The sequence below is a fragment of the Pholis gunnellus genome, assembly GCF_910591455.1.
Source record: "Pholis gunnellus genome assembly, chromosome: 8".
Classification (NCBI taxonomy): Eukaryota; Metazoa; Chordata; class Actinopteri; order Perciformes; family Pholidae; genus Pholis; species Pholis gunnellus.
The window spans coordinates 263,900-287,801 of NC_136534.1; positions in this window are offsets into that span (position 1 = coordinate 263,900).

Genomic DNA, 23,902 nt, shown 5'->3' on the forward strand with positions numbered 1-23,902 from the left:
GCTGATCTGATATTTACCATTTTGGTCATCTGGCTGTTTTTTTGCTGTCCCAAAACCCAGCTTCTGGCGCAGAGAATCTAGTGTCTGAAGAGGGATCTGACTCGCATTGGACTCCAGGTCTTTAATCACATAGTGGTCAGCATCAGTCAACACAAAGCGATGCCAAAAACTACAAAAACAGACAAGTGAGAGGAAAAGGATGCAGTGAGATGAGCTTTTAGGTTTCATTTTCTATTGATCCCCTACTGGGATATGTAATTTAACTAAAAATTAAAGCATTATAGTATACGTATATATAGTTTAATGCATCTAGGAAGACATGTGTTACACTAGCAACATGAGTTATACTGTACATTGCTACCTTTTCCTGGGAGAAAAGATCTCACAGTTTTTGAATGAAAATATTCCTTTTAGAAATCCAGATATTATAACAGATGAATAAATACAGACTGTGAATATTACCCTCCACAGTGGCTACAATAGCAAAGTCTGCAGGTGAGTCCACTCTAGAGCCCGGCTTGAGGATGCAGGTTTTTTTCAGGAACTTGCCACTGATGATACCACAAGAGGCTGCATTTGTATACTGATTACGTCACAGCAGCTGCGACGAGGCTGTCCCATTTCAAAGACTCCTTCATATGCAGCCGAGAAATGCAGCGTTCTTTTCCCAGATTCGGTGGACACAACTGATAGATCCTTCGTGGCCCAACATATCTCAAGATGCATTGCGTGTTAATGAAGATTTGATTTTAATCAACATGGCGACGAGTGAAGCGGCAGCATTCACTTTTAAATGTAAGTATTGTGTTTTAACTCGAATATCACCGATAGAAATGTTAAAACAAGGGACCTTATAACATAAAATGATCGGTTAAGTTACGCGACGTTAGTATCTGACAAGCTAGCTAACGTTACTGGGAGACTCTTCACCGGGGCCAAACATTCAGCAACATCTGATTTATTCCATGGGTAAAACAATTAACAGTTAGCTGTGCTTAGCTTAACTGTTCGCCCGGTTAGCTAGTTAGCTTAACATAAAGACTTACCTTCATAGTCAAATAAATACTGTTCAAAAAAGAACTCGTATCCTTTCTCTAGTTTCAAACTTTATGTTAGTGAAAATATGTCGGCGATTCTGTTGACATCGGTCTCTGTAGTTTTCGGCAGGTTGTGGAGAGACTTCGTGAACATCATGTTTACTGTAATGTCTTTTTTTACTAGATTTCATCCGGTGGTAGAAAACCGAAATTAAACCTCCACTACTTTTGTCTATTTCCACTCTCGGAACAGGCTCATTGGAAGATCAGTGGTTAAATCCTCGTCTCCGTCTCCTGTGAATATGTCCTTGGGCAAGATACTGAACCCAGAGTTGCTCCCAAAGGCTGTGCCATAAGTGTGTGAGATCCTGACAGGTCCTTATATGGCAGCTTCTGCCATTAGGGGTTGAATATGTGTGTGAATGTTGCAATTTCCTAATCCAAAATGCCTACCTTTATGGGAGCAACTCCTCTAAATCTGCCCCTTCACCCTTTATATTCTCTTTTTTCCCCTTTAGCAATCCTCACACTTCAAAAGTCCAGAGGCAACACACTGTAGTTGGGATAGGTGTTTGTGTCCACTCAGGAGTTAGATTTATAGTAATGTCTTTATGTCATTCATTGCATCATTCTGGTCATTCTACTAGATCATTATATACATTTGATACAGTATTATATATAATCTAATTACAGATTGCATTAGAGGTGGTGCCTTTGCTTACCGTCTGGGCCAGTGTGTGTATTTTTGTGTACACACTGGCGACACAGTAGCCTTCTCTGTTGATGTAACATAAATGAACAGACCTCCTCTGTGTGGAATTTCTAAGTTGCAGCATTTATACCAGGTTTGGGGGACAGCATGGCTCAGAGGTCCTTTGATCTTTTGGCCATTTCACTGAATGGAGGCCCCCTTTGAGATCCCCTCCACCATCCACCACCACACTGAGCCTCTGCTCTCCCCCTGAGTGAAGGAGTGTGTGCCTGGGTGTGCAGGGAAACACGGTTGTTCCGTATTACTATGGCAGTGTAATCTCTGTGTATGTTTGAGAGGTATAAGGCCTTGATTCTACAAACACATGGTACATTGTGTTGAAATAAATGGAGCCCAAGCATGAGAGTGATTCGACCCCTTTGACCTCGTCGATTACTGATGAAAATAAAAACACCTGTTTAGCATTAAATACTCAGCAGGAAGTCTTCTGTCAAAACTAAGAACATTTGTTTTTAAACAAGACTACAGCTTGTAACGAAATCTACAGCAAAAGACAAACAAACAAATAAAATAAAAAGAAACATCTCAAACAAAACAACGGTAGCATAAAATTACATTTACAATGGTCTGATCCGATAGGATAAAACATGCAGGTTAGGTTAGCTGTCATCAGATAATGGATGGATGTTTGAGACACATTTTTAAATGAAACACAGTGCCACAAGCCAATCAGATATCCCGTGCCACCTCCCGCCATGCATAGAGTGCACAGTTAATTACCCAGAGTTAACCTCATTAGCCAGTGTTTCACCCAAATTACTTTGCTTAGCAAAATCCAAACATTATTTCCAATTATTTTTAAAAGTGTCTTGGTCACCCTTAACCATATACAGTATGTTATATTTTCCATTGTAAGGCAAGACAACATTTTTTTAAGCAATTTGCCAAGACTAGGTCTGATCATGGGCAAGAGGAAATTACCACATGTTCACTCTAAAAAGGCCAGAGAAATGTACCAGCTCTGGACTCATTAAATTGACCACTTATATGAAGCTTACGTGGACCAGGACAATTTACCATAGGTCCACCTTAGATGAGTCAGATAAATAATTAACCAGTTCTACATTATCAGCACACCAGCCAACCTTTAGATACCAAGCGAGGACCATTTGGGGTTCCAGCGAGACAGTTTAGCAAAGAGTGTCGTAGAATGCACTTTTCAGAAATGAATATAAAGAATGCTACATACATGTTATATACCAGATTAATCAGCAACATCTGTGCAACACTACCATGTAACTCACACACTCCAAACACAATTATACACAACTAATACAAGCAACTAGAAGATGTACCACAATATCACGTATTTGTCGCCATGACTCTGCAAACTAATACACAACTAATACAAGCAACTAGAAGATGTACCACAATATCACGTATTTGTCGCCATGACTCTGCAAACTACCACTCCTGAGAAAGCTACGAACAAAGAAGCTAACGGCTACACAGCCGAGCAATACATCGCAGAGCATGAGAATTTGACAGAGAATCCAGAGATATCTTCAGAATTTCTCTCCGTAAAACCAGTACAGAGCTGTGAGCAAACAAACGCCAGAACAACAAACCGCTTCACCGAAAAAAAATTCAAGCAGGACCTTACCTTTACGTTGAATCGTGAAAAGACCGGCATAATTCCCCGTCAGACTTTTGGCGAATGGAATTTTAGTCTCGGGGTGCAAGGCGTTTTTTCGATTTTTACTGGCTAAAGACTCTGTCAATCAACACCAGGCTTTCACTACCACATTCGTACGACTCTGACGCGTCTAAAATTGTGTCATTTTCTAAAATTGACCAATCATAAGGCTTGCTGAGCTCCCAACACAAACATGAAGACTGGAGCTCAGACGAGAATCATCCATGGTTTACAGCCTTAGAGAGGATTCTGGCTCTCAAAATGATGCCACACTGCTGTATTAGGTTAGATTGAACACTATTAGTGATAAAACAAGTGAAATATATAGTTATATAGTTTATAAAAATACAATGGAACAGCTGCAACAGCTGGTTCCAAAATGAGAATTTGGCTTGACCTCGCGTGACCCTTCGTACTGAAACATTACATTACAGTCATTTAGCAGACGCTTTTATCCAAAGCGACTTACAATAAGTGTATTCAACATCGGTATTCAAGAGAAATACTAGTCACCAGAAGTCATAGGTGCATCTCCTTTGTTAAACAAGCATCTAAGAGCATAAACCAGAGCAAACGTACAGTGCAGAAACAAACAAAAACAATAAGTGCAACGAACTAACACGAATACAATAAGTGCAACAAACTAATATGAATACAATAAGTGCTGTGTGGAAGGCTCAGGGTAGTACTTCTTGAAGAGGTGGGTTTTCAGCCTGCGCCGAAAGATGGGCAGTGACTCTGCTGTCCTGACGTCAGAGGGGAGTTCATTCCACCATTGTGGGGCCAGGACAGAAAACAGCCGTGACCGGGTCGATCGGCCGCAGGGACCTCTGAGCGACGGGGCAACCAATCGCCCCGAGGCAGCAGAGCGAAGTGGTCCGGCGGGGGTGTAGGGCTTGACCATGGCCTGGAGATAGGAAGGAGCTGTTCCTTTCACTGCCCTGTAGGCTAGCACCAGAGTCTTAAACTGGATGCGAGCTCTTACAGGGAGCCAGTGTAGAGCACGGAGATGGGAATTTGTGTGGCAGAACTTGGGGCGATCGAACACCAGGCGAGCTGCAGCTCTATAACTTTGGCCTACTTCACTTTATCAAAGCCAAATATTTTTTTGAGACTACTGACATGACTACTGGTATGATTTGGGAGAGTTTTTAGGCTAGCCAGGGCCTCATTTCATGAACAAAATATCAATAAAAGTGCTTTTTTTTCCAGGCGAACCTGAACATTTTCAATTTCAGCTGTGTGCCATCTTCATTTAGTATTAACCAGTAACATATACACTGATATTTACACATCTGATCAAATCTCACAAGTGTTTCTGTTATTAGAATATCAAAATATTTAAAATAGACCTTGTAGTTACAGAACTACAGTCTTTCTGGTATGGGTATGCAATTTTCGAGCAGAGGCCTAAAAATAGGGCTAGGTTTTATTAGGTTATTAAACCACCCCAAACCTATTACTAAAGCAGTTCTACATAGCAACAAACAATGACTGCATTTGCAATTAATTTCCATTTATTAATTTCAAATGATAAAATCAACATGCTCATCAAAAATAGCCAGCAGGGCGCTTTTTGAATCATCATTTTCTTGATAGTAATACCTGATGCTTTTACCTTGTTTACAGACAAATAAACTTGAACACAACCTGCAAACACATTAACACAAAAACCAAGAAACATTTGGTAAATGGTAAATGGACTGTACTTGTATATCACTTTTCTAGTCTTCCGACCACTCAAAGCGCTTTTACACTATGCTAGATTTCCCGATCACATCCCTGAAGATAACTCGTCATGTGAACTCAGCTATTCATCTAATCAGCTATTCCTTGCTGATTGTGGGGCTTTCAAAGTTAACAACAGAAATAAGTAGAAACACCATGTCCGACAACGGTTCAGAGGCGCTCTGCACTGCTGAATTGCTCGCGGCCAGTTAGGACTCTCCTATGGAAAACAATGCAATCAAACAGATTTTGTTGCAGACGCTCACTTGTGTAAAATTCAGTTTACAGTCTATGGTTGGAACACGGACACCGTCATCTCATTGAGACATGCAGTCATGCAGAAAACTGATGAAACGTGTTGGCAACAATAGGGAATCATTGGTGGCCACAGAGTAACTTCCTTACTTGGCCAGATAGGGTGACTTTAAGTTTTCACACAGAGAGGCATGAGACAGAGGTAAAGTGCAAAGCACCAATTGTGGCATCTTTTTTTTTGCATACAGACATCAAGAGATGCACCAACACTAACTTACACTGAAGTCAACTAGCTGCCTAGCTTGATGCCATTCATACGCCGATGGCAGGCCCTAAAACATTACTCAGGTGTTTCTTCTGTTTCAATGGAATGCCCCTGGTGCCACTGAGGGGCATCACCTTGATGTTTATGTTGCTGGTGAGAGGCTACAGGTAGTGTCAGATTTTAAATATTTAGGAATTTTTATTGATTCTAATCTCTCTTTTAAAAAACAGGTAAAACATGTGACTTAAAATGTAAGTAAATGTAATCTCATACATTTTAGATATATAAGACACTATCTAACCATGCGGGTTGCAAAATTGTATTTTAATGCAATGATTGTCCCCCATCTGACCTACTGCTTAACCAGCTGGGCACAAGCCAGCAGCACAACATTAAAATATATTCATATTCTCCACAAACAAGCCCTAAAAACAAAAGTCACCGTCACTGCAATATTCTCACCAAGCACCATATCCTGAGTTTCGGAGAACTTCATTAAATTGACTGATGTGTGTCTGGTTTTTAAAATGTTACATGTTATGGCCCCGCCTCCGCTTAGTGATTTTATTAGACAAAGCGCTCAAAGCAGCAGAATCACTAGATCTGCTTCGAGGTGATTGTGTCATTTCATATCGGTCAAGCTCGTTTCGCAAATCTACATTCTCTGTGAAGGCAGCTCGCTCGTGGAATGCTCTGCCACCACTCATATGCACACAAAACACGTACAAAACATTCAAGCATAACCTTAAAGAATGGCTTGTTGCCAATCAGGTATGCAAGCATTGATGTACTGTCTGTCCTGCCTGCTTGTTTCGCTTATATGTGCATTTGTCTTGTTCAGTGTTGCTATTTTCCATTTTTTTGATGTGTATGTTATGTGCTTCAGTGTTATACTCTACATGTGCTTGTACTGTAGGAGGGTTTGTTCTGCCTGATGCATGCTGCAGCCTGTTATGTCTGCTCTGCTCTAATGGCGTTGTGGCGCGCTACGTTTTTCGAAGCTATACTTCCGCGCGCCTTTTGATTTATATTTATATATTAAAGGAACATTTTAATTAATAAAAATAAGTTTTTATTTTTATTTAAAATTTCTTTTTTCCCTTTTAATCAAAATCCAAGTTTTAATCACAAGTATGGTTTACAAATGAACAGAGGCTCTCCGTCCGAGACGGACAGGGGTTGACCAAGGATCTTTCGGAGTGACTGCATGCACCCTTACTCGGATCCTCGGCGGCGAGGGACAGACTCCCCGTCTGCCCTCAGGGTGAACACGGATCAACGGGGCTCTTGTCCCGAGGTCCGGTCTCCCCCGGTGAGTGGCTCCTGTGCCGCAGGGGCGCGGCGAAGAAGGGGGAGGCGGGCCGGAGCCCCTCTGATTTACCTCTATATTATTCCACTCAACTGACCTTAAGTTTTATCGTTGGCCTCTGTTTTGGACTGATTAGTTAAGAGAATCCCCGACGGGATGTCGCTTTCACCACAAAGTAATAAATCCCCAATATGAACCTTTTAACCTTTGTGCAAAGTTATTTGATCTCGCCAGTTAATTACCTTAAGTTAACAATGAGTATCTGGTCTACGATCAACTTCTCAATTTTAATCTCAACAGTCAACTGTCTTTTTTAGAAATTCTTAATATTTATCCCGGTGCTCATAAAGTAGAAGCTGTTCTTAATTTATTACCCCCTGGATCAGAGCCTAACAGATATTAAGCTCGAGCAGGTTATCCTACGGATCTCTCCCTACTTTTTTAGAAACAGGTGTATGTGGTGTGTGCTGAAGGAGCAATCAGTCGTGTAGCCGTGCATGGATCCTTGCTTACCTGCAGGGGTTGGTCTCGTCCCCGAAGAGGTGTCCCCTCTCCCGGAGGCTGGAGGTCACCGATGGGATGGAAAAAGAATCTTTGACGAAGCGCTAAAAGTTTACTTATTTATTTTCTGCCAATTACAAGTTTCCTATTTAGGTCCCAATGCATACAAAAATGATAACAAATAAGGTAAAGAACAAAATTGAAAAGACTGAAAAAACCTCTGACACTCAGTGAGACACGGAGTTTACAAAAAGTCCTGAGAAAATTAAGGCTTATGCCTTCAAACGACTATATGTCTACCTTCCCTACTAGTGCCCCGAACATTTAAAAATCGAGATTTTTTATACTCTCAAGAGGGGGATTTGTTGTCCCCCTCCTTTCTGTCTTAGGGGGCCAGATCCTCTTTTGGCAGTTGCTTTTTGACAGCCGTCTTGTGATTTGACGTATGACTCACACTGCACTTGCCCTTGGTCTGAACCCTGACTTCCTCGTTTTTTTTGTAATCAGGTCACGTTATCTGCATCCCTGTACCCAGGACTTCTTGCACCCTCCTTGCTCCCTCGTGATAACTTTTGCACAAACATATGTTTAACAGTGCTCAGGGTATGACATTAATCCATTCCACTCATCAAAGATCAAGAAAGGACAACCTCATAAAACATAATATCAGTCACAATACAACTCATAATACAAAATCAGAATACAGTTTGTTGCCCAGCCTATGATTAAAATAATCGAGTAGTCTTGTTATATGTACTCTTCTGCCTAACTGGCGCACGTTCCCTTAATGGGGTCGGGCCTACACGTTGAAGCCTCTATGGATGTACTATTAATCATCCTAAGTATTGATCGAGCAATCTTAACACAGTGGTCCTTTTTGATATGTTTCAGCTTGTGGGTGTGTGTGTGCATGTGTGGGTGCATATGTGTGTGTGTGTTTGTCAATTGGTGTGTGTGTGTGTGTGTGTGTGTGTGATCGGCCCCCCCTGATAAGAGGAACTGTGACATGGGGCCCAGTCAGTGTGCTAGAGGAACTTCTCCCTCAGACACGACACCGTAAGCAAAAACCAAGAGCCATCTGTGTCCTCCTTGCATTAAGCGGAACTAGAATCGCTCAGGCAGCCGTTTTTCGGCTGGCGCAGTCTTACGAAAACCCCAAGGGTCAAACCCTGAGGCCTTCACAGTTACATTTTTGTTTTTAGTAGTTATTTTCTTTTACTTACGAAAACCCCAAAGGTCAAACCCTGAGGCCTTCACAGTTACATTTTTGTTTTTAGTAGTTATTTTCTTTTACTGTTTTCTGCTAAGCAGCTTGTATGGTGTCTTTAGCACCACACGGCCCTGGTAGTCTGGGGAGAAGCAACTCTCAAATTCGCAGACACTTCACCTCCTTCAACAGCGTACACTTTTCTTTTGCTGTGTATTGGTTTTGTCTATACTATTGCTGTCCGTTTGTCTATGAATTTTAATTCCGTTGCCATTTGATATTTTGTTATTTTAGGCTGCCTTGAAACATCTGGCCGGGGACTGCAGATGGAAATTAGCCTCTCTGGCTAACTCTGGCTCACTTACAGTTCTACTGTTGATTGGTGGGCATTGTCCTTGCAAAATACATAAATAAACAAATAAACTGAAACATGTTTTGAATGCGGTCAGTTCCTTTGTCTAGGGCCAGCTGCCAGTAACCCTTGCTCAAGTCAAGAGTGGTGATACATTTTCATATCCCCACTCTTTTCAAGAGCTCATCAATATGGAGTATTGGGTAAAACTTGGGAGACAGCACTGAGATACCTGAAATCAGTGCAGAACTTCAGAGGTCCATCCTTTTGGGGACCAGCACAATTAGACTGCATCATTCACTTGTTGATGTTTTAGTTATCCCCAGCCCCAACATCAGCTCAATCTCCGTCACCAAACGTTCAGGAATTTTGTAGAACTGCAGGCCGCTGTGGTGGAACCTGGAATTCCTGCAACAGGTTAACATGAAAGATTTGTGGTCGGGCATATACAGTTTATAGGTTGTCCTACCCAGCCGTTTTGTGACCAGGTAAGGCCCTTGTAACTTTGTTACCAGCTTATTTTCACTAGTTGGGGGCAGCAGCAACACCTCCTGTCGTGTTGAAAAGCTCTTTCCCTGTCGTTTTTGTCAACCTACTGTTTTCTGAGTGGTTTGTGTGTATTTTGCTTCTGGAGGGATACTGAACCACTGACTCACCTAGAATAGACTTAAGTATATTGTTCTTGCTTTTACTAGTTGTTATTAGCTGTACCTAGGCTGCCTCAGTGTTAATACTTTTGCAGTTCCTTTCTGTGCAAGCTAGTTGTGAATTTGGTTTCACCTCATCAATTGCTCTGCTAAGTGCCAGGGGAGTGGCTTTCACTCCTGGCAGACAATGAGCAATCAGTAGGTAGCTGTCCTTAACCAGTGCTGGTGGTTGGAAGCGTCAGCTCCCAAGCGTCTGGCCAACGAAGGCAACAGGGCGAATTTTTCAAGCCAGACTTCATCAAGCAAAGACTTCTCGAGCGTGTACTTGCGGGTCAGTAATCTATTTATATTGACTACCATGTGTTTACATCCTATTTCTGTCCGTTCCCCTGTCCGGTGGTCACGTAGACATTGGGTCACTCCCAGGTGCCGTGACCCCACTAACCTCATCTATCCTACTCTCTCGGCTCATGGCGAGCAAGTGATGGCAGGGGGGCTTTGGAATTGCCAGTCGACAGAGCCGAAAGCTGAGTTCATCTCAGGCTACGCATCCTTGCTCTCCCTCAAATTTCTTGCTCTAACTGAGACCTGGATCACACCAGAAAACACCACCACACCCGCAGCTCTGTCAGATGTGTACTCTTTCTCTCACACTCCCAGACATGAGAGGTGGTGGTACTGGCCTGCTAATTTCCCCTAAATGGAAATACTCTCTTGTCTCTGTTCCACAATTCTCCCCCTCCTCTTTCAAATTTCATGCTGTTACTGTCACTTATCCAGTCAAGCTCACCATTGCTGTTGTGCATCGCCCACCAGGCCCTCTTGGTGAGTTCCTGGAGGAGCTTGACACATTAATATCGCACTTCCATGACGATGGCTCCGCACTCATCCTGCTCAGCGACTTCAACATCCAGACTGATAAGTTAGAACCTCTTCTTTCCTTCCTCTCCTCCTTTGACCTTTACCACTCCTCTACTCCTCCTACCCACAAGGCAACCAGCTGGATCTCATCTTCACTAGACACTGTTCTACTGCCAACCTCTCTGTCACTCCCCTCCAGCTCTCTGACCACTATTTCAGCACCGGCGCCCCCCAGGGGTGTGTGCTCTCCCCACTGCTCTTCTCCCTCTACACTAACGACTGCGCCTCAAGAGACCCATCTGTTAAACTCCTGAAGTTCGGACCACACAACGAGGCTGATGACCGTTGTAACATACAGACAGGCGGTTGAACAGCTGGCCCTCTGGTGTGGTCAGAACAACTTGGAGCTGAACAAGCTCAACACTGTGGAGATGACTGGACTTCAGGAGAAGCCCCCCAACACTGCCCCCCTCACCATACTCAACAGCACTGTCGGCTGTTGAGACCTTCAGGTTTCTGGGATCCACAATCTCCCAGGACCTAAAGTGGGCCTCTCAACATCGACACTATCACGAAAAAGGCCCAGCAGAGGATGTACTTCTTGCACCAGCTCAGGAAGTTCAACCTGCCTCAGGAGCTGCAGCTTTACTCCGCTATCATCCAGTCTGTTCTCTGCACTTCCATTACGGTCTGGTTTGGATCGGCCACCAAACCTGACAGTCCATTGCAGTCTGTACCAGTCCTGTCTGCAGAGAAAATCATTGGCGCAAGCCTGCCCTCCATCCAGGACTTGTACACCTCCAGAGTCAGGAAGCGGTCAGGAAACATCACTGCAGACCCATCACACCCTGGACACAACTAGTTCCAACTCCTCCCCTCCGGTAGGTGCTACAGAGTAGGCAATGCAAGGGAAAATGACATCGGTGTAACAAAAGCTATAGGCCCCATAGTGGGAGTCAGGGTCAAAATCAACTATTATTTTGAATGCCTCTTTTTCGGATTCAATTAGTAGAACTTGTGCCTGACCTTGAACAGAGCAGTGGTTCCCAATCTTTTTTCCTTGAAGCCCCTCCTATTTGTATGTAAGAAAAGTTGACATTGGCACTCGTATTCCAGTCAGATAAACAGCTGACAACCTCACAGCTGAACTAATTGATGAGGTGGAGATTTAAGTGGCTACATGTGTCCATGACAATGCACGCAACATTGTGGCTGCTGACTCTCCTGGGCGAGTGAAGTGGGGACTGCCCGTATTGATGGATTTAAAAGAACAGTGTAGGAGATTTAGTGGCATCTAGTGGTGAGGTTGCAGATAGCTAGCAAGCAACAATATGACCCTGCACTCACCCCTCCCTTTCCAAGCGTGTCGGAGAAGTACGGTGGCCCTCAGCAAGGGATAGGTATCTTTAGGATTTTATTACTGCAAGGAGCTACTCCTATCCCCTATGACCCCATCCACCAGTTCCAGACCACCAGGTCCCCCTCCCCCAGCTCAGCAGGGGCCCATGGACTCAGGAACATACGCCAGGATCCTGATTGTTGACTTCAGCTCTGCCTTCAACTCATCATCCCTTCTCTGCTACAGGACAAGCTCTCCAAGCTGCACATGCCTGACTCCACCTGCAAGTGGATTACAGACTTCCTGTCTGACAGGAAGCAGCATGTGAAGCTGGAAAAACATGACCAAGGGCCTTTCTCAATATGCGTTCTTGTCTGTACTTGTGTTCACGTGGACTTGTGAAACGTCATCAGTCACAGCCCATGTACTGTTCCAATTCAAAAGTCTGCATCTATCCAATGTGGTGGAAAATTATTTGAACCGCTGTTGAGTCTTTTTAAACTGAAATATGTAATATCGTCAAACAGAACTTGTCTTTAAATGTATTTATTCTTGCAAGAAGAGGCACAGTTATACAGAGTCACAAAGAGTCTGTAGAAGTGTGCGCTCCAGATTAAAAGTCACACAGAGTTATACACTGCATGCACAATTATTATGCATTTGGCTTTCTTAGGAGAATATCCATGTGTGCACAATTATTATTCAACTAAATGAAAAACGAAAATGTTTCCATCTCACTTGTTTATTTTCATCTGTTAAACTGAGAATAATAAACAAACAACTCAAAATGTACAAATGAACATTTCTGACATTTCAAAAAAAAAACGAGTGTGTTAGGATTCCTGTCTGTGTGCTCCTCTGTTGTTTTTCCCCCGTCTGTTGTTGTTTTGAAGGGCTATGTGCTTATGTTTTGTTTTTGTGTCAGCCAGTTTTCACCCCTGTGTTCCGCCCACAACCACGCCCCTCGCCGCAGCTGTTACTCATCACCAAGAGGCTTAGCAGAGGATGTACTTCCTGAGGCAGCTGAAGAAAAAAAGGAAATGTCGGGGAGAGATGAGAAGAGGTGGGTGATGAATCTAACGTCGTCCCAGACAGGGGCAATTTATGCCCCTGTCTGGGACGACGTTAGATTGCTAATTGCTAACTTGCTAATAACACAGGGGTATTAAATACACACACTGTTCCTTTGAACATGTGTGTTGTTTTTCACCGACAACAAGATTCCTACAGAAGTGTTGGACTCCATCTACATCACCCCTCTGCTCTTCTCACTGTCATCCATAGTCATTTCCACACTTATTCCTACACCGCATGTTTTTCCTTTCTCTACCTCTCCTTCCTGTTCTCACTCTTTTGCCACCTCTCCTTTTATCTCTCCATTTTTTTGTCCTCTTTCGTCTATTCAACTTTTCCTGCCCTCTTTTTTTCCTCCTCATCTTCCACTGCCACACCCTCACCTTAGCACCTCCTGGCACACTATCATGTGCCACGTCAAATCATGCATTTGAATAAACATTACGCTTCCAAGCTCTGACACACTCACAGCTCTCCTGAGGGTAACCTGATCTTTTTCTGTGTAATTATAGGATTTTACACTAATCGTCTCTGAAAGGAGCTGAGCAGACAATTACACAGACATCAGGCCCTGCAGCTCTCTTCTGTCCAGTCAGCTTAGAGATGCATTCAGACAGGGTGTGAAGACACCAGGAGAGACTTGGAGGGAGACAAGGACACACTTGGGTGACTGCTGACAGGTGTCAAGTGGAACACCTTGAAGCGGTTGGATTAGCATGTGAGTGGGAGCAATCTGAGCTGAGGGAAGCTGTGTGAGCAGCTGAATAGTAATAAAGCACACTTAAAAAATGCAAATTAGTACAGTTTGCTGCAACTGGAAAGTGATAGGGCTTCTTCCCTGACCACAGTTAGTCAGCATTTTTTATTTTTGGTAATTTAGAAATTCCTGAGAAAACATACCCGGATAATATGGGAGGACTTTACTCAACAGCTAAAAGGTCATGTCAGGATCCCTGTCTGACCCATTGTGTGTTAACCTCTGTTTCCCCCCAATCTCCTCTCCTCATGTGTCTGTCATTTCCCTGTTTGTTATTGTATGCCATGTGCTCGTTTGTTTTCTCGGACCTGCCTCCAGACGATTCCCATGGCCACACCCCTGATTGGCGCACAGCTGCGGACAATCTGGCTCATTACCACCTGATCCTGATCCCACTGATCACCGCCTGGCAGTTTATCAACCCTGGTCCTGCAGGCCTGGGTTGTCAGTCCGTATCGTCTTCTGCCTCGGTAGTCTTACCGCTGTTCCGTAAGTTCCCACTTGACTTTCCCTGGACTAACGTCTTTCCTCTCCGCTACGGGTGTAGAGGCTGCTGAGCTGCCAGCCTGCAGGTCATGGCTAAATCCCAATATCCAGACTTGAAATTGCAGACTTTATAGACAAGGGGACTGCCCATTGATGGCCCATTATTCCAAAACCTCAGTAGCCCCAAAGCTCCATGCTCCGAAAAAATACACTCCCTGTAACAATGGCAATGGCACATGGCTAAGTATTATGCCGAATGATGTTGTTGGACCTTGCCTATTTTCACTCTGCCTCAATTTCTTGTTTCCCCAGTTAGTTGGGTTGGTTAGGTTAAGGTTATGTTTAGGGTGAGAATATCAGGGTGAACAGACCAGAGTCAGAGTAGGGCGGGTCATGCCTAACCATGGTGGGAAAACCATATTGCAACCAGGATAATTTTGCATAACAATTGTTTTGATCATATAGAAGACAAAAACAATCAAAGGGATAACAAGTATCATATAAACACTTTGTAACAACTCTTGCTACCACGGTGGGTCCTTGGAGCACAATGACGCCAGCACACAGTCAGATCGCATTCTCAAAACGTTCTTTATTGTTTCACAAATTTGGTTTGGACTTGGCCGTGTTCTCTCCTGCCTTGCCTCAGAGCACACACCGTGTGAGGTCTGCTGTGCTTGCCGTCACACTGCCAGTCTGTGGTTCTCGCTCAGCCGTTCCTCGCGCCTCCGTCACTACTACTGTTTAAGTATCAGAGAGAGACAATTTACGATAGGTTTCAGCTGCGCCTAATTAAGCCTCTTCCCGGCACCGTTCCCTGACCCACTCCTCCACTCTGTCCCCTCTGCAGCTGAGCCCAGCCACGCCCCGCCCCCACACACTTATTCCTAACATGGTCCCTGATGTCATAGTCAACAGTCAATTGCACATAACATGCACAGAATCCCTAAAACGATAAGCACAACCTTCACAACCCTGTCTTAGTATTTCCTATTCTTCATTATCTCTGTCCTAAAATGATTCACAAAACCAATGAAAGCACTAAAATCACAAATAAGCAACATAATATCAAAATAATGATGTATTTTTTTGACTGCTTGATGTTTAATGGAAGGAGATTCCAAAGCATGGTCCCTGTATCTGCTGACATTCATTCCTTAAGGCTCTGTAGTTATAACCATCTGATACTAGCCCAGAGTTCAGCATATGCATCTAGCAAACTATACCTACCTTGGAGTGTTACAATAGCCAGTATCATTTTATTCCATGTGTCCATCCAGGCAAATTGATGGATCCAAATGTTAAAAAAACATATATGATGTAATTTCTTTGTAATCATCCAAAATAATGTGAAGTGTATGGGTATTTTCCAAGTAGGCCACTGACTGGTCGATACGTGCGATGCATTGAGTGGGCAACGCGCCGTGTATTGAGTGGGCCGGTCTGACAGTAACTCCCGGGCCACTTTTTTCCCCCAGTCCGCCCCTGCCAGCAGAGAAGGCTTTGCTGGCACTAACGGCCTACCACTGGTATGTATCATGCCCAGGTAGTCAGGTGCAGCTCCATTAATGATGAGTTTAGTTGTTCCACCCTGAGTTGTACTAGCAACAGACCCTCCATCCATCCATCCATCCATCCATCCATTTTCCTCCTCTTATCCGGGGTCGGGTCGCAGTGGCAGCAGGCCAAGCAGGCTGACCCAGACTTCACTCTCGCCCGCAACATTTTCCAGCTCATACTGGGGGATCCTGAGGTGTTCCCAGGCCAGCTGGGAGATATAATCCCTCCAGCGTGTTCTGGGTCTTCCCCGGGGTCTCCTCCCAGTTGGACGTGCCTGGAAAACCTCCAGTGGGAGGCGTCCAGGAGGCATCCTAATCAGATGCTGAACCACCTCAGCTGACTCCTTTCGACGCGAAGGAGTAGCGGCTCGACTCCAAGTCCCCTCCTGATGTCCGAGCTCCTTACCCTATCTCTAAGGCTGAGCCCGGCCACCCTACGGAGGAAACTCATTTCGGCCGCTTGTACCCGCGACCTTGTCCTTCCGGTCACGACCCAGAGTTCGTGACCATAGGTGAGGGTAGGAACGTAGACCGACCAGTAAATTGAGAGCTTTGCCTTCTGGCTCAGCTCTCTCTTCACCAAGACGGTCCGGTGCAGCGCCTGCTTTACTGCTGCAGCCGCACTGATCCGCCTGTCGATCTCTCGCTCCATCTTACCCTCACTCGTGAACAAGACCCCGAGATACTTGAACTCCTTCACTTGAGGTAGGCACTCCGTCCCCACCTGGAGGGAGCAATCCACCGGTTTCCGGCAGAGCACCATGGCCTCAGATTTGGAGGTGCTAACTCTCATCCCCGCCGCTTCACACTCGGCTGCAAACCACCCCAGTGAATGCTGGAGGTCACGATCCGAGGAGGCCAACAGGACCACATCACTTTTTTCCCCCAGTCCGCCCCTGCCAGCAGAGAAGGCTTTGCTGGCACTGATGGCCTACCACTGGTATGTATCATGCCCAGGTAGTCAGGTGCAGCTCCATTAATGATGAGTTTAGTTATTCCACCCTGAGTTGTACTAGCAACAGACCCACCTTATTGAATTTGTTACTTACTACCTACACTCTGGAGGGTACATCTAGAACAGAGGTAGCCAACACGGTGCCCGCAGGCGCCTGGTCTCCTGCAAGGACCACGCGAGTCGCCTGTAAGGCATGTTCTAAAAATAGCACTAGTCACCATGGGGCTCCGTCTAAAAATGTTTAGTTGCTGTTCTTTTTTTTTATCAAAAATGCTTGCATTAATGTAATATGACAATATTTAATATAACATTTTAAAAACAAATGTTTTATGTATATATGAACTCTGATCTTGTCTAAAGTCAAAGTTCAATATTGTGCGCATGTCAAATGTCAAATCGCCATCTCACTCTTTGCTGAGACAAGGAAGCGGCTGCAGCTACGATGGGAAGATACGAAGCTAGATGTGGTTTTTACCCCCCAAACTAAAGAAAACATGGCAAAAAAACCATACTATTTTCACAATGATTGGGAGGAAGAGTTCTTTTTTACGACAGTGAAAGACAAATGTGTGTGTCTCATTTGCGGGGCAACTGTTGCGATGGCAACAGTTGCCCCAGTGGAGAGACATTTCAGTACGTGTCACAATAGCTTCCATGCTAACTACCCACCTGGCAGCGCACTACGGACAGAAAAAAGCGCGTGACTTAAAGGCAGCTTTGGGCAAACAGTCTTCTTTCACGAGGCTGGTGATAAAATCAACAAAAAACAACTGAAGCTTCGTTTAGAGCTACACATTTTTTGATGAAGAACAAGAAAGCCTTTTCGGACGGGGAGGTCGTGAAAGAAGCAATGATGATAGTTGCAAACACTGTGTTCAAAGACGAGAAGAATGGTCCCGATGCCATCTCCGCGCTCTCTGATGTCCAACTGGGGGCGAGTACGATGGTAAGAAGAGTGTCGGCTATATCCGAAAAGTTGACAGAGCAACTGGACTGGGATCTGGTTCAGTGCAGGTGGTTTAGCATCCAGTGCGACGAATCCGTGGACAGCACCAGTACAGCTCAGTTGATGATGTTTATCCGAATGGTGTTTGATGATTTCTCCAAAACAAAGAAGTCCTGACACTTCTGCCCCTGAAGACAACAACGAGGGGAATTGACATCTACAACGTGGTGAAGAGTTTCTTCGTGGAGAAAAAGGTACTGTTAGAAAAGCTGGTGTCTGTGACAACAGACGGAGCTCCCGCCATGACTGGCCGGCATGCAGGCTTCATTGCGCAATGCAAAGGTGACCCAGACTTCCCAAAATATCTCCATTACCACTGCATCATTCACCAGCAGGCGCTATGTGCAAAAGTGACCGGCTTTGATCATGTGATGACTCCTGTCAAGAAGATCATAAATGGCATCTGCTCCAAAGCCAAACAACACAGGACATTCAAGGTGCTGTTGGAGGAGCTGTCAGCTGAAGATGGTGACCTGCTACACACAGAAATCCCATGGCTCAGCAGGGGACGAATTTTGCAGCATTTTTTGTCACTTTTGGGCGAAATCAAAGAGTTCATGCAATCCAAAGGGAAGATGCCTCGCTCCTCGAGGACACTGAGTGGACACTTGACCTTGCATTGTTAACGGGCATCACTGGGAAACTGAACCATTTGAACTGTGAGCTGCAAGGCAAAGGTAAAACTGTTGACATGATAAGTGCTGTAAATGCATTTTAAGCTAAGATGAACATTTTCTCTGTGCATTTACAGAGAAAAAAAGTACTTACCCCCCGTACAGTCAGCGCTGAATGACAATGCTTCAGCATCCCGGGCTAAGCTGTAGAAAAGTACTGAAGTCATAAACAGACAAGACAACAGGCAAGAGTGTGAGAACAGGTTTGTGACTTTGATCAACTTGAGCCATGTGTGTCATTCGTTTCAAATCCTTTCATGCAAGTGGACATGACATGCATTACTGAGCAACTAAGTGCTACATTCAACTTGGATGCTGGACAGGTGGAGATTGAAATCGTAACGTTGCAAAATGACCTCCACCTCAAAGTCCATCAGTCTGCACCAAACTTTTGGTGCCTTGTGGACACAGAAAGGTACAAACTTCATCAAGAACAAACACAGAACACATCTTACTGACGCACATCTACAAGACTCACTCAGAGTTGCAGTGTCAAATGATACACCAGATTACAGTGCATTGGTGAATGGCAATGCCAGGCTTCCCACTAACATTTACAGACAAAGAAAGAGATAACATAATGTTTTCATGTCACTAATGTGATAGGATTCATTTAAAAAAGTGAAAGAGTTTACATAACTGATAATTTGTATAAACATGGGACAGAGTTCATGATTTGTTCAAAAATGTTACGGTCCTCTGACTTTCAAATGTTGAAACAGATTAACAAATAAATGTTGTATGTTTAAATATATCTGTTTCCTACCATCATTGTTGTGGAAATAATTGTTAATTATTGTGAGGAATAATTAACAAACATGTGATAAGACAGTCTCTTCACATATATTATTATTATTAAAAGGTGATCTGTCCAATTTTGTTATTCAGGAAGTTTGTATCAAACAAGTAGCCCTTCCTACTACTCAGTACCCTTGAAGTAGCTCTCGGTTTCAAAAAGGTTGGTGAGCCCTGATCTAGAAGATAACAGATGATTTTATTTTGCATAACCTGCCTCTTGTTCTTTATATTTGTTGTCAAGCCACTGTACCATGCAGAGCAGGTGTAATTGAGGTGGAACTCAGTGCTGTAACAAAGTATGTCTTTATTGCAATATCCAACTGCCTTGTTCTGTGATACAGGAACTTAAGTTTATAAGGCACTCTTGGAGAGCACTTTCTCAGCTGATCCAGAGTGATGCAGAGGAATGTGACACAAGCCTGCGATAAGATTTCATTGCCTTTGTGACCCGAATCCTGTCTGCCTTCTGCAGTCTGTGGTTAGTGCCAAAGAGAATTGACCCTGTTTAGCCATTCTCGTCTGTTCTTTGCAAGTCGTTTGTGTTATCAGAGCAACAGGCTTTTGAAAAATGTCCGTTTGCTTTAGGGATAACAGGCTGTAGGACAGAAACAATGGAATGGCACCATGGACACATAACCGTACAGTGCGAAGGGCTGTCCAAATCCACATTCAAGGGTCCACAAAGGGCCTAATGCAGAGCGCTTGTTCTGGGTGCTGATGCGTTATTCAGGAGATTACCCTTAACTCATAGCAATATGTGATCATGAAAAAGTAAGGAGATAAAGAAGTAAAGGAATAAAAAAGAGAGAAGGTTAAACAGTGTTGTGAACTAGTAGGTTAACAAACAAAACTTGGATAAAGTAATGCGCACAAAGTACAATATTTATTTGAAAACATATTCATGTTGTTAGGCAACAAATGAGGTTTGAAGTCCACACTCACAGGAGTCAGTGGACAACTAGAGAAAGATGGAGGACATTTACATCACACACTGGATACTATCTTAGAACAGAGATAGGAGTTACCATCTCCCCCTATATAGCACGGCCACCACTAGATAGAACAGCAACACTCAAGTCACATGATAACAAAACCATCCACATGACAAGCGACCAAATTCTATCTGCCAGTAAAGTCCACAGAATGTGTTTGAAAGCCCCAGGAAAACCAAATTTAACTTTTGATTGAAGAATTAACCTTCAAGCTCAACATTGCAATTGTATACTGAGTGCAAATAGAGACATTTAAAACCATTGTTATCTTTAAAGAATACCACGTGTTGCTATCAGTCCCAGAATATGGAACAGCAGCCGGCTCTCTGATAGAAAAGAGCACGGAAAAGGAACATGTTAGTGATGACAAACTGAGCCAACATCCAGAGCACCATACACACAAACTTGCATGTTGCGTGACAGTGGTGTCTTAATTACCTATACTGAGAATAAATGGTTAGAATTCTCTCAGTGTGGGAAACTGCATCCTCAATTTAGGCTGGAAGTTCTCTTTTCATTATTTGTGGGAAAGTTGGCCGACTTTGACAGGAAATTGAAACTGCAGAAGCGTAGTGGAGCAGCCGCAGTCAACAGATTGCAGAGGAAAGTTCTGCTGCACTTATCTCACGTGGCTGCATTTCAAACGATTTGGAAAAGTTATTCAACTGAGTTAACAAACCTGGAAAGTATGGTATGTGAGGGCAGGCTTTTCATGTTCCATTCCATTTCTTGATCTTCAACATGTTAAATTCATCACAGCTATAATGAAAGAAAGACTGAGAGAGAAAGAGTCACTTTTTCCATTCTGTCATTACGTTGACCTCAGCTTTAGTGAACTAGTGAACAAATATAGTACTGTAATGTAGAAAAAAAATTGAAGTGGAGCTGCTGGGTCTTAGGAGGGGAGAATGTGAATGTTTGTATTTTAATTCAGAGTCATTTTATATATATATATATATATATATATATATATATATATATATATATATATATATATATATATATATATATTGTGATGTCATGAGAGGAAGGGTCATCAATGGGAGATACATCCCCTCCCAGTGGTTGCAGCAAAGACTACAACCCATCATGGCATCTAACTGACTACCATTCCCATAGTCAGCAGGGCAGCTGGGGCCAAGGCTGCGGCCCAGCTGAAAGAGAGGCGCTGATTACCCTGGGGAGGTTGGTGTGGGGACAAAGGAGAGAATGTTTGGCGAGAGGAGAGGAGGAGCGGACGAAGAGAGAAAGTTTTATTTTACATTAAAGACAATGAACCAGAAGAAAACTGAAGATACTTATGTTTTTTTTTTTGGGGGGGGTTTTGAGCAAAGAAAAGCCAACATGTTGAAGGAGGAGGAACTCAGGATACAGAGAAGTCAGCTTCAAACAGCAGGGCTACAGAACCCCAACCCAGTCTTCCGGGCCAGTGATTTTATCCCTAAAATGGGACCCACCGATGATCCAGAAGCCTATCTTCATGCGTTCGAAAATACGGCAACCAGAGAAAAGTGTCCGAAAGACCAGTGGGTTGGTATCCTTGCCCCGTTCCTGTCCAGTGAGTCACAGAAAGCTTTTCAAGACCTAGATAGCACAATAGCCAATCCAATAGCCATCCTACAACCGCCCCGCGCAGCCCAGAGAGTTCAGGCCAGGAGACCGGGTCCTGGTACTGGTACCCACTGCTGAATGTAAGTTTTTAGCAACTTGGCAGGGGCCCTATGAAATTATTGAAAGAGTGGGAGAAGTGAACTACAGAGTAAAGCAACCAGGAAGGAGAAAACCAGAACAGCTGTACCATGTGAACCTGTTAAAGAAATGGCACTCTGCTGAGGTCCTATTAAGCTGTTTACCCCCAAAAGAAACAGGAGCACCACCAAGAGAGGTCATAAAGGTGGACCCTGATCTGTCCCCCCACCAACAACAGGAGTGCATGGAGCTTGTGGACCATAACCGAGATGTGTTCTCAGCTAAGCCCGGCACCACGCACCTCGCTGTACATGAAATCCGCACCAATCAGGGTGAAGTTGTGAATCAGCGTCCCTATAGGGTGCCAGAGGCCCATAAGGAAACAATTCGGGAAGAGGTTAAAAAGATGCTGGAGCTGGGTGTTATTGAAGAGTCCCACAGTGCCTGGGCGAGCCCTATCGTATTAGTCCCCAAACTTGATATGTCACCTTGATTCTGCAATGACTTTAGAAAGCTAAATGAGATATCAGAGTTTGATGCTTACCCCATGCCCCTAGTAGATGAATTAATAGATCGTCTGGGAATGGCTCGCTTCATCACAAAGCTGGACCTCACAAAGGGATACTGGCAAGTCCCACTTTCCCCAGCTTCCAAGGAGAAAACAGCCTTTGCAACAAGTGAAGGGCTTTTTCAGTACACCAAATTACCATCTGGGCTTCACGGAGCCCCTGTCACCTTCTAACGGCTCATGGCCTGAGTCCTGCGACCCCACAAAAAGTATGCCGCAGCCTACATAGATGACAGTGGTACATAGCACGGATTGGGAAAATCATTTGCCTCAAGTACAGAAGGTGCTGGATGCCCTTCGTGAAGCAGATCTCACCGCTAATCCCAGCAAGTGTAGGCTAGCATATAGTGAAACCAAGTACCTCGGATACACAATGTCAAACCGCAAGATGCCAAACTGAGGGCCATCCAAGACTGGCCACGTCCTGTAATGAAGAGACAAGTGAAATCTTTTATAGGGCTTGCAAACTATTGCAGGCGCTTTGTTCCTAACTTTTCTGATCTTATTGCCCCTCTAACAGACCTAACAGCTAAGAGACAGCCCCGAATGATGAAGTGATCCCAGAAGGCAGAGGAGGCCTTCATAAGCCTCAAGAAGGCCTTGTGTTCCCACCCCGTGCTCGCAGTCCCGGACTTTAACAAGGAGTTTGCGGTTCAGACAGACGCCTCAGAGGTGGGTCTGGGGGCAGTACTCTCCCAGGTACAGCAGGGGGAGGAGCACCCCATCCTCTACAGTAGCAGAAAGCTATTGCCCCATGAGAAAAGATACTCTACACTGGAGAAAGAATGTCTGGCAGTTAAGTGGGCCCTTGAAACCCTTCGCTATTACCTCATTGGGCGTAAATTCACACTGGTCACGGACCATGTGCCTTTGCAGTGGATGTCAAGAAAAAAGGAAACAAACAGTCGGGTAACAAGGTGGTTTCTCAGCCTACAAGCCTTTAACTTCTGCGTTGTTCACAGGGCAGGCTGGAACCATGGGAATGCAGATGCCCTCTCACGAAGAGATGTCCTGTGGGCCACTTCTGGTCCTCCAGAAGCCTCAAGCCAGTGGAGGGGGAAATGTGATGTCATGAGAGGGAGGGTCATCAATGGGAGATACATCCCCTCCCAGTGGTTGCAGCAAAGACTACAACCCATCATGGCATCTGGGTAACTGACTACAATTCCCATAGTCAGCAGGGCAGCTGGGGCCAAGGCTGAGGCCCAGCTGAAAGAGAGGCGCTGATTACCCTGGGGAGGTTGGTGTGGGGACAAAGGAGAGAATGTTTGGCGAGAGAGGAGGAGCGGACGAAGAGAGAGAGTTTTATTTTACATTAAAGACAATGAACCAGAAGAAAACTGAAGATACTTATGTTTGTTTTTTGTAGCGGCTTTCTGCTGGAATTAAGTTTACCTTTTGCTTAAAGACTCTAAATATATTATTTTGAATTAGA